This window comes from Polypterus senegalus, chromosome 11 (assembly GCF_016835505.1).
Source record: "Polypterus senegalus isolate Bchr_013 chromosome 11, ASM1683550v1, whole genome shotgun sequence".
Classification (NCBI taxonomy): domain Eukaryota; kingdom Metazoa; phylum Chordata; class Cladistia; order Polypteriformes; family Polypteridae; genus Polypterus; species Polypterus senegalus.
Genome location: NC_053164.1, coordinates 137,483,970 through 137,502,856, shown reverse-complemented (window position 1 = coordinate 137,502,856; position 18,887 = coordinate 137,483,970).

Sequence of the window (18,887 nt, the reverse complement as noted above, 5' to 3'; positions counted from 1 at the left end):
AGCGGCTGATACCATTATACTACTGTGGCAGCTGCAGTACGTACGTGTCAATATGGCATGCTAAGGTGGCTTTTTTCTGCAGTTATATTTTTGAATAAAAGCATACTTGTTCTGTTATATGTGTACCTTTTGTGAAAGTGTTTGATATTTGGACTTTAGGCTTCATACATTATATAGTTTATGCTTACATTTTGTCATTTACTACTACAATATGAAAAACGTTTCTGTTTTAAAAATGTGTTTACACGGATTACTGTAGAAACGGAACACACGTGAAATGCGTGTATTCCAAATAATGATCTATTCTTTCCACTCTAAAACTCCACTTCACTCCCAGATAATCAATCAAGGCATGAGCTGGGAGAAGTTTGTGCACGTTCTAAGTCGGTGGGGGGGATGGAATAGCCGGCTGCTTGCAGCCTGATTTTTATCAGCACATTTAGATGACAAAAAAGACGCTGGTGGAGAGCTGTGAACGATTTTAAGAAGCGATTTAAGGTGAGACGGAATTACGAGTTTTTTCATAGGCTCTGGTAATTCTAGTGTTAAATAAGGATGTGTTAAGCTAACTGAGCAAATGTAGTCTAATGCAGATATTAAGCTATAAGAATGTATTTCTTGTGCAATCAATGTAATGTATTGAACTAACTTTATGTAACCGTTGATATTGTATAAGCTATGTGCGTACGAAGAATGAAGAAATGAGTATTGTTTAATCTGCTGAAGTTGCACACACCCTGTGACAGGATAAGAAACTTGCTGTAACCAGTTTTTTGCACATGTGGTGCTGACAGGAGTGTATTGTCTAAGGCTGTGACTTAGGGTTAAGGTTGAGCTGACAGCTTCCTTATCTGTTAACACTGTGCGCTCCTGCACGTACACATCCAGGGTGTGACCGCAAGCTATAGCAACCTATGTATGACCTCAAATTGAACTGCCGCGCTTCCTCTTTTACATTGAGGGAAACTCCATGCTGACTGTGGGCTGTCTGTAGCAAACGGAGCTGACAGCTGCTGTGTCCTCCTTCTCTTCAAGAATAAAGAAATTGCTTTTTACTTTACATAGGTGTCCATCTCCTGTTGTTCATGGCTTTCAGCGACCACAACAACACTGGTAATCAGAGAGTTTTATTCTCTGAAATTGATCATCTGCTAAACCCAGGTCACTCAATGGAATTCCTCCAAAAAAATTCCAGTGAAACTTGAGACTGTTGCTATATTTTTTTTAATCACAAAAGTAATATTAGAAATTATAGTATCCAGCGTGCTAATTGATAGTGTTACTGACATAGTAAATTAATTCATCTTTAGATATGGAGGTCTTCCCAGACTGTCTTAAGATTGCTGTTAAACTCCTGTTCAAGAAAAATAATCTTGACTCCTCTGTTTTTGAAAATTTTAGACCTATTTTTAACCTGCCTTTAAGTAAAACCCTAGAAAAGGCAGTCCTTATGCAGCTAAATGACCACCTCAATAAACATGATGTTCTTGATAAGTTTGTCAGGTTTTAGGACAAATCTCAGTACAGAAACTGCACCAATTAAAGTAGTAAATTACTTGCGGGTAAATGCAGACAGGCAGTGCATCTGTTCTCATCTTCTTAGATCGGAGGGCCAAATTTGATACCATTGATCACAATATTCTTATAAATTGCCTTAATCAGTGGGTGGGCCTCTCTGGCAAGGTCTTAAATTTTTTTGAGTCTTAATTAACAGGCAGAAAATTCTTTGTTAGTTGTGGTAATTATACTTCAAAGACACATATATATGGTGTTCCACAAGGATCTATCCTGGGTCCACTGCTCTTTTTGATCGACATGCTTCCATTAGGTCAGATTATCTCAAGGCACAACGTGAGCTACCACAGCTATGCTGATGACACACAACTGTATTTATCAATAGCGCCAGAGGACCCAGACACTCTTGGTTCACTGACTCAATGTTTTACGTGTTTGAGTGGGTGAGTAGTAATTTCTTCAAACTAAATAAGGAGAAAACAGAAATCTTAGTGATTGGCAAAAATGGATATAATGAGGATATTAGAAATAAACTTGATCCATTAGGCTTACAAGTCAAGACAGAGGTAAAGAATTTAGGGATAATTATTGACTCTGACCTAAATTTTAAATCCCATATTAATCAAATTTACTATGACACCATTTTTTCACTTAAGAAATATAGAAAAGTTAGATTTCTTATAACTTTGCACAATGCTGAAAAATTAGTTCAGACTTTTGTTTTTAGTCGACTAGATTACTGAAAGCACTCCTCTCAGGACTAGCCAAACAAGACAGCAATCAATTACAAATACTGCTTATGGTTTACAAAGCCTTAAATAATCTCACTCCATCATATACTTCGGAATGCATCTCACCTTACACTCCAAATTATAACCTTAGATCTACAAATGAGCGTCTACTTATAAGTTCACGCACCAAAAATTTGGAACAGCTTACCAATACAAATTTGCCAGGCTAATGCGGTGGAGCACTTTTAAAAAAAATCTGCTAAAAACTATTTTATCATGGCTTTCTCATAGCTTCATTTTAGTTTAACCCTGATATTCTATATATGCATTTAAGTATCACTATCATTCTTGGTGGTTCCGAAATCTGTACTAACCCCTGCATTCTTTTCTGGTTTTCTGTGGTGGCGATTTGTGCCACCACCACTGGATCAAAGCATCGTGCTGTCCCTACATTGATGGATTGAAAGCCAGAGATCCATATGACCATCATCATTAAATTCTTCTATGTAAAGCCTGAAAACGAAATGAGGATTGATAAAGATCAATTATGTTAGGTAGAATGCCTAAAGGGGGCTGGGCGGTCTCGGGGCATGGAAACCGTGCAGATTATTTTTTTTCTCCAGTCGTCTGGAGTTTTTTGTTTTTTGTGTCCTCCCTGGCCATTGGACCTTACTCTGTTAATTAGAATTGCCTAATTTTTTTATATTGTATTTTTTCTTCTCTTCCTTCATCCTGTAAAGCACTTTGTATTTTGTATAAAAATATGCTATATAAATTCTTGTTGTTGTCCTTATTTGTACAGCTCAACCTGCTTGCTCTCTTTCAGGCCCCACCTCTTCGGAGTAGCAGCGAGCAGAAGCTGCGGAAGCGCAGAGCAGCGGCATCTCCCACAGGCACGTAGCACTTCACAAACACTCGAGTAAGTTCAACTGAAGTAAAGCCGACAGCTGACCAGGAGAAATAGCCAGCAGTGAGAAATCAAAGTCAATTGCTCAGCAGGTGGTAGAAACTTAAAGCCGATGGTCTCTTAGTGATTCAGCTGAACACGGAAAGCACCAAAGTTACTACAAAAACGGAAAAGATGATATCAGTACTAAACATAAGTTCTATCTACTCTCTGCCCCTTGAAGGCATGTTTATATGTTGTGTGTCCTGCAGCATATGCAGTTCAGGTTTTCCAGCCGACAGTGTAGACAGCTTCACCTGCCAAAAGTGTTTAGTTAAAGTTGGTCGGAAAAATACGCAAATTGGAGAACCTGATAGCAATTAGGCAAACCTAATTAGAAAATTAGATCGACTCGATTTGTTTAGACAATTCGGCTACTTCTGATTCAGCTTCAGTCTCTCCAGTTCCCACTGTAGTCAGTGCGCAGCCAAAGTCAGCAGCACCAATTCAGCCATAGGGCGAGTGGTTAGCAGTAAGACGGGTGTCAAAGAAGCCAAAATTTAGTTTCTTGGCACCCAGGTCACCAATTCCGACCCAGAACAGATTCTTAGCACTCCGCAGCATGCCGGGGGAAACTGAGAATAAGGAAGTGCTCATAATTGGTGATTCCATAGTGCGGAATGTTAGAATTCCAAACTATGTTAAACCAGCAGTTAATGTTAAATGCCTAGCAGGGGCCAAGATTTCTGACATAGAGGTCACATTGGACCGTGTCGCCGACGATGAAGTATCTACCTTATTGCTGCATGTCGGCACTAATGATATTTATTTAGAGCAATCTGAGGTATTAAAGAGGAACTTCATCTCTCTATGCACCAAAGCTAAAAGAAAATGTCGGAATTTTGTTGCATCTGGCCCCTTACCAAGATTATATAGAGGGGATATGATTTATAGCAGATTGCATTCCCTTCACTGCTGGCTGGAAACCTTGTGCAAATAAAAGCATAGCGTTTGTGAACAATTGGGATGATTTTTGGGAAAGGCCTGGATTTTTCAAAAGAGATGGTCTTTATCCTAGATGGAGGGGATCTTCTCTATTATTCCAAAATATGGCAGCAAAACTGCCTGGCTGACTGATTATAGCACCATCCAGGCCACAGTCATCTGATCTTAAATCACAAGCTGTTTACCTATTACTATCCTGAAGCTATTACCTATAATCCCTGTTGTGGGGCATCCAGTAAATTTAGTCTTGATACAAACCTTAAGTTACTTAATAACCAAAAAATAAGGTGTATAATTAGACCAAGGGATAAAACCAGACCCTCCACCAAGGACACCTGTAATAGAAATTTACTTCAAATTAAAACCAAAAATATATCACCAGTTCAGAAAGAAGCATGCAATTTTAAATGCTGCTTATTAAACATTCGCTCTCTTGGCAGTAAAGTTGTTTTAGTAAATATTATATTAAGTACAAAATCTGATCTACAGTATGTCTTCTCACTGAAACCTAGCTTAGTAAATGTGACACTGTTCCCCTAGCTGAGGCGTCACCAAATGGATACTCGTTCTTTCATAAGTTTAGAGATTCTGGTCAAGGAGGAGACCTTGGAATAATTCATTATAACAAAATGCATATCACGTCTAAAAATTTAGGCAACTTTACATCCATTGAGGCATACATTTTTAATATTAAAACAGACTCCAACACAATTATAGTGCAAGTCTACAGACCACCAGGGCTATATTCATTGATCATGACTGAATTTAGTAACCTTTTATCTGATTTGGCTATAAATTATGATCACGTAGTACTGATGGGGGATTTTAATGTACACACTGATGTGGAAACTGACACTTTTAGCAAATGTTTTATTTATTTGTTAAATTCAGTAGGATTTTGTCAGATTGTCAAAGGTCCAACTCATAATCATAAGCACACATTAGATTCAAAATTTAAATATTACTCCATTAAATGAAGTTATTTCAGAACACTACATAATTACATTTGATTTAGTCTTGCCCTTGCCAAAGCACTCTCAGATTAAAACAGACAGTGCGACATCTAGATTGTAATTCTGCTTCAAAATTTAGATACTTTGAGTAAGTCGAGTGTAATTTTGGAAAACCATTTAGATCAGTTAACTTCAAATGTAAACATGGAATACAATTTAGATCAACTAACATCACATTATAATGTGACCTTGAGAGATGCTCTGGGCACAGTGGCTCCCCTTAAAACAAAAGTGATCAAAGCACATAGAAACTCTCCCTGGTTTAATGAAAAAACTCGAGCTCTTAAATTACAGTGTCGAAAACTGGAGCGCAGATGGAGAACAACAAAGCTACATGTCTTTCAAATTGCATAGACAGAGAGTGTTAAATAATATAAAAAAAAAGCTCTTTTTAAAGCTCGTTCAGAATACTATTCAATAATAGATAGCAATAATAAAAATCCTCAGGTACTGTTCAGAGCAGTGGCTAAATTAACAAATGGGAATTCAGATCTACAGTGCAAAACACCAACAGACATTAGCAGTACAGACTTTATGAACTTCGTCAATGAGAAAATTAAAAATATAAGATCCCAGATCTCAGCATCACAGTACAAACTGCCTACTAGCTTAGCAGAACCTGTCTCACATTGCATTCAGCACTTTAGTAATTTTAATCCTGTAACTGATCCGACTGGTCATAGTACAGAAACGGCACTAATGCGGGTTGTGAACGACATTCGGATATCCTCTGATGAAGGAAACTCCACTGTAATTGTTAGACTTAAATTACAGCATTTGACACCATTGACCATTCTTTTTTTACTGCACAGGCTAGGAAATATTGGCCTTACAGGCACTGTGCTCGCTTGGTTTAGTTCTTATTTATCAAATCGATTCCAATATGTACAGAAATGTGCTGGCAGCACTCCATCATTATACACAGAAGTGAGATATGATGTCCCACAGGACTCTGTACTGGGACCTTTACTGTTTTCACTTTACATGCTTCCACTGGGATCTATCATTAGGAAACAATGTTAATTTTCACTCGTATGCAGATGACACCCAGTTATGCTTTTCATTTAGATCAAATGAACTTTCTCCGATGTTGTCTTTAATTAGTTGTGTTAGTGAATTAAAGGAGTGGATGGATGAGAACTACTTGTCTTTAAACACAGATAAAACAGATGTTAATTGTTGGAGCGAATGACGCTGATCACAACAATATTTTGTCATCATTTAACTCAGTTGGAATCACCATTAATTTTAATGAATCAGCCCGCAATCTAGGAGTTGTCTTTGACTCTAGCATGTAATTTAAAGCGCATATTACAAAGTTTTCCAAATCATGTTCATTTTGGGAAATTAAGGCACTTTCTAAATAAACAGGATTCTGAGAAATTAATTCATGTATTTCTAGTAGGATTGACTACTGCAATGCGGTGTTCACTGGATGTTCAAACTGTTCTTTATACAGCCTCCAGTTAATCCAAAATGCTGCTGCACGAATTATTACAAGAACAGAAAATACAAACACATCGCTCCAGTTCTTAAATCCTTACACTGGCTCCCGGTTAATTTTAGGGCAGATTTCAAAATCCTCCTTTTAAAATATAAAGCATTAAATGGCCAAGGTCTGGCTTACTTGTCTGAACTTATCATGGCTTACAAACCAGAGTGCACATTAAGATCTCAAGATGCTGGTCTGCTTATGATTTCAAGGATTAATAAAATAACAGTGGGAGGTTGAGCTTTTAGTTACAGGGCCCCTAAACTGTGGAATGGTCTGCCTGCTACTATAAGAGATGCCCGTTCGGTCTCACCTAGTTGGTTTCTCTTCTCGGTACTCAAAATGTCGCACTTGGTGCCACGGCCCACCTGCCAAGTTGTTTTGCCTGCCTAAGGTAAAGTCATCCCTGATGGAGGATCACAGGAATCGTGGGGTAGAGAGGTCCTTTCAATCAGCTTGGCTGGCCCAGTGCTGTTTCAGCTGTGGAATGGCCAAATGGGGGAGTCAGCTTGATGGATGAGGTCTCCAGGACTCTAAACAAATCCAAATCATATTATGTGATATCATCGACTATCAAATTCTGCTCTGTACTTGTAAAATTTTTATTTTTATACTGTATTGAGGATTTGTTCTGTTTTGTGTATTGTATTGTATTGACCCCTTCTTTTTGACACCCACTGCACACCCAACCTACCTAGAAAGGGGTCTCACTTTGAACTGCCTTTCCCAAGGTTTCTTCCATTTTTTTCACTAGAATGTTTTTTTTGGGGGAGTTTTTCCTTGTCTTCTTAGAGAGTGAAGGCTGGGGGGGTTGTCAAGAGGCCCATTGCAGCACTTCTTGTGTGATTTTGGGCTATACAAAAATAAATTGTATCGTATTGTATCCTGGTCATGACTATTGACTATCGGGTTCAAGAGGCTCCCAAATGAGAAGAGGAAGCATGGAGCCAGACCTGTAATGTCACAGTGCTGTATAGAAACCTTGAAGCCTGGGGAATTGTGTGAGAAATGTGGTTTATGATTTTGAAAGCTGGTAAGAACTAAGAGTACACATTCCAGATTATGTATATTGTATGTACTTGTGTGGAAAATCTTCGTTCTGCACTGGGGAAGACTATGTACACCGGTTCTTTGCCAGATACTGCTGGCCCAAATATCAAGGCTATACTTTTATAGAGCATGATTTGAAAGGTTACGGACAGGTAATTTTTAATGAAACACTTGATTAAAAACAAAGTGAACCTTCAGCTAACCACTCAAGGAAATAAGTTGATGTACTTCATGGCTTTAGGCATGGCACCCAAATTCATATGGAGGGTGTTTAGCAAAATGATAAAATGTAATTGATAAACCGAATCCTTGAAGTTTAAAGCTTTCCCTCATTTTTTCAATATGGCTGAGAAATACGATTACAGTAATCCCTCACTACTTCGCGGTTCACTTATCGCAGATTCACGACTTCGCGGGTTTTTAAATCTATACTAATAAAAGGCAAAGCCCTCACTCACTCACTCACTCACTCATCACTAATTCTCCAACTTCCCGTGTGGGTGGAAGGCTGAAATTTGGCAGGTTCATTCCTTACAGCTTCCTTACAAAAGTTGGGCAGGTTTTATATCGAAATTCTACGCGTAATGGTCATAACTGGAAGCAGTTTTTCTCCATTTACTGTAATGGAGATGAGCTTCAACGCCGTGGGGGCGGAGTTTCGTGTGACATCATCACGCCTCCCACGTAATCACGCAGTACATAGAAAACCAGGAAGACCTCAAAAAAGCGCTGAAGAAAACATGCATTATATAATTGAGAAGGCAGCGAAACAATAAGAAGCGAGCGAGTGACATATACAACCATATTCATGAGTTCTGCTACTGGAAACAAAGCACGATGTAAACCTACACTTTAAATTAAGTTCATAGACAGGCTGCGCTGGCGTTTGTAATTTAGTGCCTGCCCATATAAGGCCGTCCGTCAGCGGCAATCCAATAGCAAACTGCCACGGGTAAATATTCACGGGTGAAGGACTGTGCTTATGGAGAGGAAGATGAGATGGTCAGGGTGGTGTTTGACACAAACTCAGCAAAACTGCGAGAGAAAGTTTTAAGTGCCAGGACTAAGGTAACATTAAATACAGCCATGGACATAGCACGAGATGGCACCAGCACAGCTGGGAACCTTCGATGCATGTACACGAGTGGCTCACGTGAACTGGCGCAGTGCACAGATAAAAGCAACAGTTCCAAAAGCGCTGAACAAAACCGAATTACACAATTGAAAAGGCAGCAAAAATATGAAGCGTCTGACACATACAAGCATATTCATAAATCCAACTACTGCGGAAACAAAGCGCACGTTGGAAAAAGTCAATGTCCCCTAAAGGAAGACAGTGTAAAAAACCCGTGCATGCAGTGTGTCAGGTCTCAGATAAAGAAGAAGGCGAGCTGTTTATTGATGCAGTAAGAAACGAATCGAATGAAACCTGTCATCTTTACAACGATTGACAAACACGGAATGTAACTTGAACACAACACATCCTACAAATACGAACCTGATTGAAAGAAATAATGATAATCAAATCCTTGATGACAGCAACACTCAGTAACACTCAGTAACACTCACAAAACAAATACTGTATATTGACAGTCATGTTACGTTATTTTTAAAATGTTCCCTTTTCTTTTTCTAGCTTTTTTAACACACTACTTCTCCGCTGCAATACGCTGGTATATATATGTATATATATATATCCCGATCTACATACTCGAATAATGGATACTTTATTCGCCATCAATGATTGTTTTGGTAAAGCCATACTCAGTGTATTCATTAGATGAGCGGTAAAAAGTAAGAGCGAGGGAGGATGACTTATTGAGGCATGCAGGCTGTAGTGCGCGTCAACTCTATCTGAATTGCGATCACATTTGAAAAATATATCTTTTCAAGTTCTATTTAGTCCATATGTGTCAAACTCAAGGGCGGGCCACATCCGGCCGCGTGTAATTATATCCGGCCCGAGATCATTTTATATACTGTATTATTGTTATTAATGGCCCAGGTATATGAAGCGCTGGTAACACAATAAACTACAGATCCCATAATGCAGCGCTTCAGCTGCCTTGCCTAACACTTACCGCGTTAATCAAGTCTAGCTTATGATGCTGCAAGTTATTGCGAAGCTAGCTCACACGATGCTGAAGAGAAAAGTTGATTCTGAAAATAGAGCCTTTAAAAACCGATGGGAGGCTGAGTATATGTTTACTGAACCCGTGTGTCTCATTTGTGGAGCTAATGTGGCTGTAATTACAGAATTTAATCTAAGACGGCACTATGAGACAAAACATCAGGGTAACCTGAATGCAATGCAGAAGATACAGAAAGCAGAAGAATTAAATAAGAATCTGACACTTCAGCGGACGTTTTTACCCGTGCACAATCACAAAGTGATTTCAAGTGAAGCTGCTTTTATGGGAGACACAAATGCACCAGTGCAATTTGCCCCACTTTCCCTGTTGCCAAGTAATGTTAAACCAAGTCGTCACTACGGTGTTCCCAAATCGCACTTTGCTGATAAACTGAGCGCACTGAGTTTGCACGGCGCTTTGGTGACTTTGAAGAACAAAAAAAGTCCGTCTACATGCGGCTCGAACCTTGTGCATGTTTGGTAGCACATATCTGTGTGAGAAGCTCTTCTCAGTGATAAAGACTAACAAAACAGCACACAGGAGTCGCCTCACTGATGAGCACCTGCAATCCATCCTGAGAATCTCCACAACACAGAACCTCACACCAAACAGAAACGAACTGTTGCCAAAAAAAGATGCCAGGCGTCCAGCTCTAAAATGACATATGAGCAAAGACAACTGAATGATTTGATTTGTTATTGCTGAAAGGAACACATTTTATTTATATTTCTAGGTTTTGTTATGCAGCATGTTCATATTTGAATTTGTATAATTTTGACAGGATATTTTTATAGAGAGCAAAATCTTTTGGGATATTTAAAATCTAAGTTTATTTTTTATATAAAATTACATAAGAGTAAAGAAATTTGAATGTTTGTTCTTTTAACGTTTACTTTATTTCTAACTTGTATAATTTAGACAGGATATATTTTTATGGAGAGCAAAATATTATAAGTTGTTTAAGGTTTGAGTTGATTTATTCACGAATAATATTCCTGTCTGTTTTTACCATTCCTACCAAAGATATTTCTGTCGACTAAATAAAAATTCCTTCTATTTAAAATTTAAATAGAACTTGAACAAATACGATAGTTCATAATATCCACGCAGACTTGCACGTAAGAGCGGGAGTTATCAGTTTTAACAAGCAGCGTATTGCACTGATACGAAATAGCTGTGTGTGTATATATGTAGATATATATGTATGTACTAGCAAAATACCCGCGCTTCGCAGCGGAGAAGTAGTGTGTTAAAGAAGCAATGAAAAGAAAAGGAAACATTTTGAAAATAACGTAACCTGATTGTCAATGTAATTGTTTTGTCACTGTTGTGAGTGATGAGTGTTGTTGTCATATATATATAAATAAATATATATATATATATAAATAAAAAAATATATATATATATATTTATTTATATATATATATATATATATATATATATATATATATATATATATATATATATATATATATATATATATATATATATATACACATACCTATACATATACACATATATACATACATATATATATCTACATATATACACACAAATACATACACACAAATACATACACACACACACATATATATACATATACATACATATCTACATATATACACACACACAGCTATTTCGTATCAGTGCAATACGCTGTTTGTTAAACAGTTGACTCCGCTCTTACGTGCAATAACAAATCAAATCATTCAATTGTCTTTGCTCATATGTCATTTTAGAGCTGGACGCCTGGCATCTTTTTTTGGCAACAGGTTCGTTTCTGTTTGGTGTGAGGTTCTGTGTTGTGGAGATTCTCAGGATGGATTGCAGGTGCTCATCAGTGAGGCGACTCCTGTGTGCTGTTTTGTTAGTCTTTATCACTGAGAAGAGCTTCTCACACAGATATGTGCTACCAAACACGCACAAGGTTCGAGCTGCATGTAGACGGACTTTTTTTGTTCTTCAAAGTCACCAAAGCACCGTGCAAACTCAGTGCGCAATAACTCTAGCTTCGCAGTAACTTGCAGCATCATAAGGTAGACTTGATTAACGCGGTAAGTGTTCGGCAAGGCAGCTGAAGCGCTGCATTATGGGATCTGTAGTTTGTGTTACCAGCACTTCATATACCCGGGCTTTAATAACAATAATACAGTATATAACATGATCTCGCGGGCCGGATATAATTACGCGGGCGGATGTGGCCCGTGACCCTTGAGTTTGACACATATGGACTAAATAGAACTTGAAAAGATATATTTTTTCAAATGTGATCGCGCAATTCAGATAGAGTTGACGGGCACTACAGCCTGCATGCCTCAATGAGTCATCCTCCCCTCGCTCTTACTTTTTTACCGTTCATCTAATGAATACACTGAGTATGGCTTTACCAAAACAATCATTGATGGCTAATAAAGTATCCATTATTCGAGTATGTAGATCGGTATATATATATATATATATATATATATATATATATATATATATATATATATATATATATATATATATATATATATATACATATACATATACATATACATATACATATACATATACATATATACATATACATATATACATACCCGCGATACAGGAGAAGTAGTGTGTTAAAAAGCTAGAAAAGAAAAGGGAACATTTTAAAATAACGTAACATGACTGTCAATATACAGTATTTGTTTTGTGAGTGTTACTGAGTGTTGCTGTCATCAAGGATTTGATTATCATTATTTCTTTCAATCAGGTTCGTATTTGTAGGATGTGTTGTGTTCAAGTTTACATTCCGTGTTTGTCAATCGTTGTAAAGATGACAGGTTTCATTCATCGATTCGTTTCTTACTGCATCAATAAACAGCTCGTCTTCTTCTTTATCTGAGACCTGACACACTGCATGCACGGGTTTTTTACACTGTCTTCCTTTAGCGGGACATTGACTTTTTCCACCGTGTGCTTTGTTTCCGCAGTAGCTGGATTTATGAATATGCTTATCAGACGCTTCATATTTTTTGCTGCCTTTTCAATTGTGTAATTCGGTTTTTGTTCAGCGCTCTTTGGAACTGTTGCTTTTATCTGTGCACTGCGCCAGTTCACGTGAGCCACTCGGTGTACATGCATCGAAGGTTCCCAGCTGTGCTGGTGCCATCTCGCTATGTCCATGGCTGTATTTAATGTTACCTTAGTCCTGGCACTTAAAACTTTCTCTCGCAGTTTCGCTGAGTTTGTGTCAAACACCACCCTGACCATCTCATCTTCCTCTCCATAAGCACAGTCCTTCACCCGTGAATATTTACCCGTGGCAGTTTGCTATTGGATTGCCGCTGACGGACGGCCTTATATGGGCAGGCACTAAATTACAAACGCCAGCAGCAGCCTGTCTATGAACTTAATTTAAAGTGTAGGTTTACATCGTGCTTTGTTTCCGAAGTAGCAGAACTCATGAATATGGTTGTATATGTCACTCGCTCGCTTCTTATTGTTTCGCTGCCTTCTCAATTATATAATGCATGTTTTCTTAAGCGCTTTTTTGAGGTCTTCCTGGTTTCTATGTACTGCGTGATTACGTGGGAGGCGTGATGTCACACGAAACTCCCCCACGGCGTTGAAGCTCATCTCCATTACAGTAAATGGAGAAAAACTGCTTCCAGTTATGACCATTACGCGTAGAATTTCGATATAAAACCTGCCCAACTTTTGTAATGAAGCTGTAAGGAATCAACCTGCCAAATTTCAGCCTTCCACCCACAGGGGAAGTTGGAGAATTAGTGATGAGTGAGTGAGGGCTTTGCCTTTATTAGTATATATATATATATATATATATATATATATGACAGCAAAACTCATCACTCACAACAGTGACAAAACAATTACATTGACAATCATGTTACGTTATTTTCAAAATGTTTCCTTTTCTTTTTCATTGCTTCTTAAACACACTACTTCTCCGCTGCGAAGCGTGGGTATTTTGCTAGTATAGTATAAATATAGTATTTCCTAGTCTAAGAACAACAAAACAAGTTCGGTGACTACGTGTGTTGTAGCACGGGCTGTGATTGTCACATGGGAGGGAGACGACAAATCACAGCTTTCCGCTTTCTAATCAGGCCTGTGATTGGTGCTTTGACTGATGCCTAGATCACACAGCATCTCCCCTTGTCATTCGCTTCAAGCTTTCTCTCTGAACGGTTTACTTTACAGTGTGCTGTGTGTGATGTTTTTGTGGATTGTGTTGAACGTCGCTTCAATTTTCACCCCCTGCAATGGCTTCCAAACGTGCTCCTTCTTCCAATCTGGTGCTGAGCCTAAGCGACAACGAAGAATAATGATGATCACTAAGAAGGTGAAACTTCTGGATATGTTGAAGGAAGGGAGAACGTACGTGGCTGTGGCCCGCCAATATGGCGTGAACGAATCCAGTATTCACTATATCAAGAAGGAAGAGGCGAACATTAGGAAGACGGCTACCATCACCTTTCAAAAGTCGGCGAAGAGAGTGGTTACGGCTCGTAATAAAACGATCGTCCATATGGAATCTGCTTTGGCTGTATGGATAGCCGACTGCCGAAAGAAGAACATAACATTGGATTTGAACATTATCCTAACAGAGTCTGTACTAGACCTTTGCCGCTAAGGAACCATTAGACGACAGTGGTGACCGCGAAGAAGATGAAGAGGTAGAAGATCCGCAACCAGGGACCTCCAGTGATTCACCACGTAAACGGCAATTTTCTGCTAGCAAAGGGTGGTTTGCAAAGTTTCAGAAACGCTACAGCTTAAAAAGCGTTTCCCTGCAAGGCGAGGCTGCTTCGGCTGACACGATCGCTGCTGAAACTTACGTGAATGAAACGTTCAAGAAGATTATCTCTGAAGCTAGATATCAGCCCGAACAAGTTTTTAATATGGCTTGTTTTGGAAAAGAATGCTGTCGCAAACTTTCCTGTTCAAAGAGGAAGCAAAAGCCTCTGGCTTTAAAGCATACAAGGATTGTGTGACCCTCATGATGTGTGGCAATGCTGCGGGATTTTTGTTAAAGCCAGGGATTAATTACAAGTCGAAAAAACTCAAGGATTTTAAAAAACAAAAACAAGAATCTGCTTCCCGTACATTGGATGTACAATGCAAAAGCCTGGATGATGAAGATGCTGACCTCCAACTGGTTCCACCAGTGTTTTATCCCGCAAGTGAAGGCGTATCTAGCAGAGAAGGGCATGCCAGTCAAAGTCCTTCTCATTATGGATAACGCTGGTGGTCACGCTACTGATCTGTCATATTCGGGGGTACAGACTGAGTTCCTGCCGCCCAATATGACGTCACTAATTCAGCCTATGGATCAGGGGGTTATCAGGGCATTCAAGACCCTATACACAAGGAATGCCTTAGCGAACCTGGTTTCTTCCATGGTTGCCGCCCAAGAAGACGAAGATTTCAACTTGAAGGCATACTGGCGGCAGTACCCAATTGCTACGTGCCTCCAAAATATCCAGAAGGCATTACAAGAGATCACCTACCACCCGCCTGCCACCGTTAGCGCCAGCTGGAAGAAGTTGTGGCCCGAGGTTGTTTACAACGACAAAGGATTTACACTTGCCAAAATCCAATGCTCGGCAGTGCAGAAAGCTGTGCAGTTGGCTGCAATCATTGGAGGGAAGGGCTTTGCAGACATGACTGCGGATGACGTCAACGAGCTACTAGACTGCCACTCCCAGCCGCTAACCGACGATAATTAAATAAATATGGTGTCCCTAGTTCGCGGAAATTCAGTTATCGCGGTCGGCCGCGATAAATGAGGGATTACTGTATATTGGCCTCTATCCTGACCATGAATGCTACAGCAGGCAGAGCACAGTGATTTTTTGCCTGGTATTTTAGTGTCAAACATAGTGTTCTTAATTTTAAAGAGGAGATGGCTTTATTGTAAAAATGTACAAATTCTTAGAACTGCTTACATCAAATTTAAAGATAAGGTTATCAGAATTGGCAATACTGACCCTTTCAGTGCATAGCCTCTCCATGTATTGCCATGTATAGGATAAACTGCATGCCACTAAAATCTATTAGCATAATTCATTATGACCATTACCTCAGTAGTCAGAAAAAAACAAACAAAAAAAAAAAAACACACTATTCAAGTGTCTATTCACTATCAAGGATGCCTTTTCTTGGCTATTCCAGAATTCTATATTAAAATAGTACCCATCCTTTAAGCAGATTCCAGATTGACTTTATTATTATTTTATGTATCAAAAGTCTGTGTAAATTGGAAATACATCAAACCAAAATTTAAACTCAATGTGTGTGCAATCTGAGAGCATGAGTGGGTGACGATGGGGAAAAAAAAAACCCAACAACAACCACACACCGCCAACAACAACATTTCCCCTTAGTGTATAAGCCACCGGATGTTTTGCTCAGTGGCCATGCCAACACCTTAAAATTGTACCAGAAGACCAGGTGTGAACAGATTCACTATTATGATTACTAGTCTCTATCAATTTCTTAATAAAACTAAAATGTATCAAATTGGACATCCCACCATCATTTTTCAGTCCTCCCTCTGGAAATTCGTGTTCACACTCTGTTGCACCTCTACAGCAACAGAAGGTAAGACTTTGAAATGTTTCACACAGAGGATGAGAGAGCTTTAACTAGTACTTGGTGCAGTGTGGAAACAGTGAAGGCCCTTGATAAAGGCTATAAAGTTTGTAAAGTTCAGAAATACTTTTAGGTAATGTCAAATTTCATAAACTGTTGTCCGACTATATCAAGCTTCTTCTGAAAAGAAGATGGGAGGCTTCGGGTTATTCTGCCTAGTGTGCCAATGAAGCTTCCAAAGACCAGTATATTGACTCTTTTAGGGTGGAAGTCAACGAGAGGGGTTGAGGGCGCCCATCGACAGGTTATGTTAAAGGTATTCCCACTTTGCTTGGAGGAATGTTAGACTCATTGACTCGGCATCTAGTCCCTGCATGAGTTACGAAACATAAACCAAGTCAACATGGCATCGACATCTCCCAAGGGAGCAAAGCGAGTACAGAAAACAAAATACTCAGATGATATTTTGTGCATTATCACAGAGTCCAGATTCGAAAAAAGTCAGTTAATTTTTTTTTTTTTGAGTAATCAGGAGAGTAGGCAGGAGAGTGAGGAACTGGCATCAGCTAATCTGACCCCAGCCAATACCACCCCAGCTGATCGGCTGCCAGCTGAGCGCATTTACATAGCCGATGCACCTATGGCAAGGGTCGCCTGGGAGGAGTATCCAGATATCGATCCATGGTTGCCAACCTGGCTACCGGACTTCATAAGACGGCACGGCTTGCTGTTGGACACAACAGATTACCAGCCACTGAACTACTTCAGGCTTTTCTTTCCTGAGGCTGCCTTTCAGCTACTGTCAGACGAGACAAGCAGGTAAAAATATAAATTTAGTTTTATAGTTGCTGACAGAAAATGTATGACAAGCTGTCAGTTAAATTTCACCAGTTAAAACTGGACTAAGGGCTTCCAAAGTCTTCATGCGACGAAGAACTTCTCCCCTTGAGAATATAAATTTGTCCATTACAGATGATCTGACGTAATCTACTAGTGAAAATAAGGAGATAGAAAAAGCTTTCACAAAGTACACTCATCATAGGGGTATGTCTATTATATACTGGTTTCCAAATGTATTCTTTTAGGGGAAGAAAAACCGAACAATTAATCATAACGCCAACTGAAAATTACTACTTTGGCCCATCAAATGTACAGGGGCGTGTTAAGTACTTTTTGGAAGCTTTCGAGGATTCTACAAAGTTACCTTATGGTGAGCTTTTAGTGGATTTCTATTCATGCTATGCCAGTAAAAGATAGTACCCATGTTTGGCATATTCAGGAACCTTCAACTATAGAGAAAAGTGTAAAAGCTCTGACAATGCTGAAATCATCATTACAAAAACAGGGAATCAAGCCAATGGGCTAAACCAATGGCATTGACAGAAAAATCAGATTCCCTATTGGTTATACAGATAGTTGGGTAGTTTTCCCAAGTACTCAGTTTGGACAACTATGTGGGAGAGAGCTGCATAGACTGTTCATTGAAGAGAATTAGGAGGTGGCACAGAATTGTGGGAGCAGTTTTGGACAGAGGGCAAAAATAGGAGACTCTCATTAGCCATATAGATGCGCATGCCCCACTAGTATCTCTTGAGATGTTTTATAATCAACAAGCAGATAGCTGCTGTTCAGAAAATCATAGTGAATGAGACTAGTAAAGATGATGGACCGTGTCACCATGTTGAGGTAAATGTAAATTTACCCTTCTTTTTACAACTGGCACAGTGTGCTAATAAACCATTGGGACATGAGGGAACAGTGGGGGTAAAAAAAAACAAAAACACCACAAAAACATCAGTGGTATCATCAGTGATGTATACCACTAATTAACACTAGAATTACCAGAGCCTACGAAAAAACTCGTAATTCCGTCCCACCTTAAATCGCTTCTTAAAATCAATCACAGCTCTCCACCAGCGTCTTTTGTCATCTAAATGTGCTGATAAAAATCAGGCTGCAAGCAGCCGGCTATTCCATCCCCCCACCGACTTAGAACGTGCACAAACTTCTCCCAGCTCATGCCTTGATTGATTATCTAGGAGTGAAGTGGAGTTTGAGTGGAAAGAATAGATCATTATTTGGAATACACGCATTTCACGTGTGTTCCGTTTCTACAGTAATCCGTGTAAACACATTTTTAAAACAGAAACGTTTTTCATATTGTAGTAGTAAATGACAAAATGTAAGCATAAACTATATAATGTATGAAGCCTAAAGTCCAAATATCAAACACTTTTTTATTTTTTAAATTGCTTTTTGATTACAGCGTGCATATAGGGGTTGGAGCAGTCGTGCGCATGTACACGATCATGCACGTGTGCGTGTGTATACGAGGGGTTGGGAGCGCTTTCATTCATTTAATACCGCCGAGTAGATGTATCATGTGTAAATGAATAGGTTTAAGAGGTACTTGTATTTATTCGGTTATATCTTCAGAATCAGGAAGCCTTTTTTATCCAGTTCGGTGTAGGGTTTGCT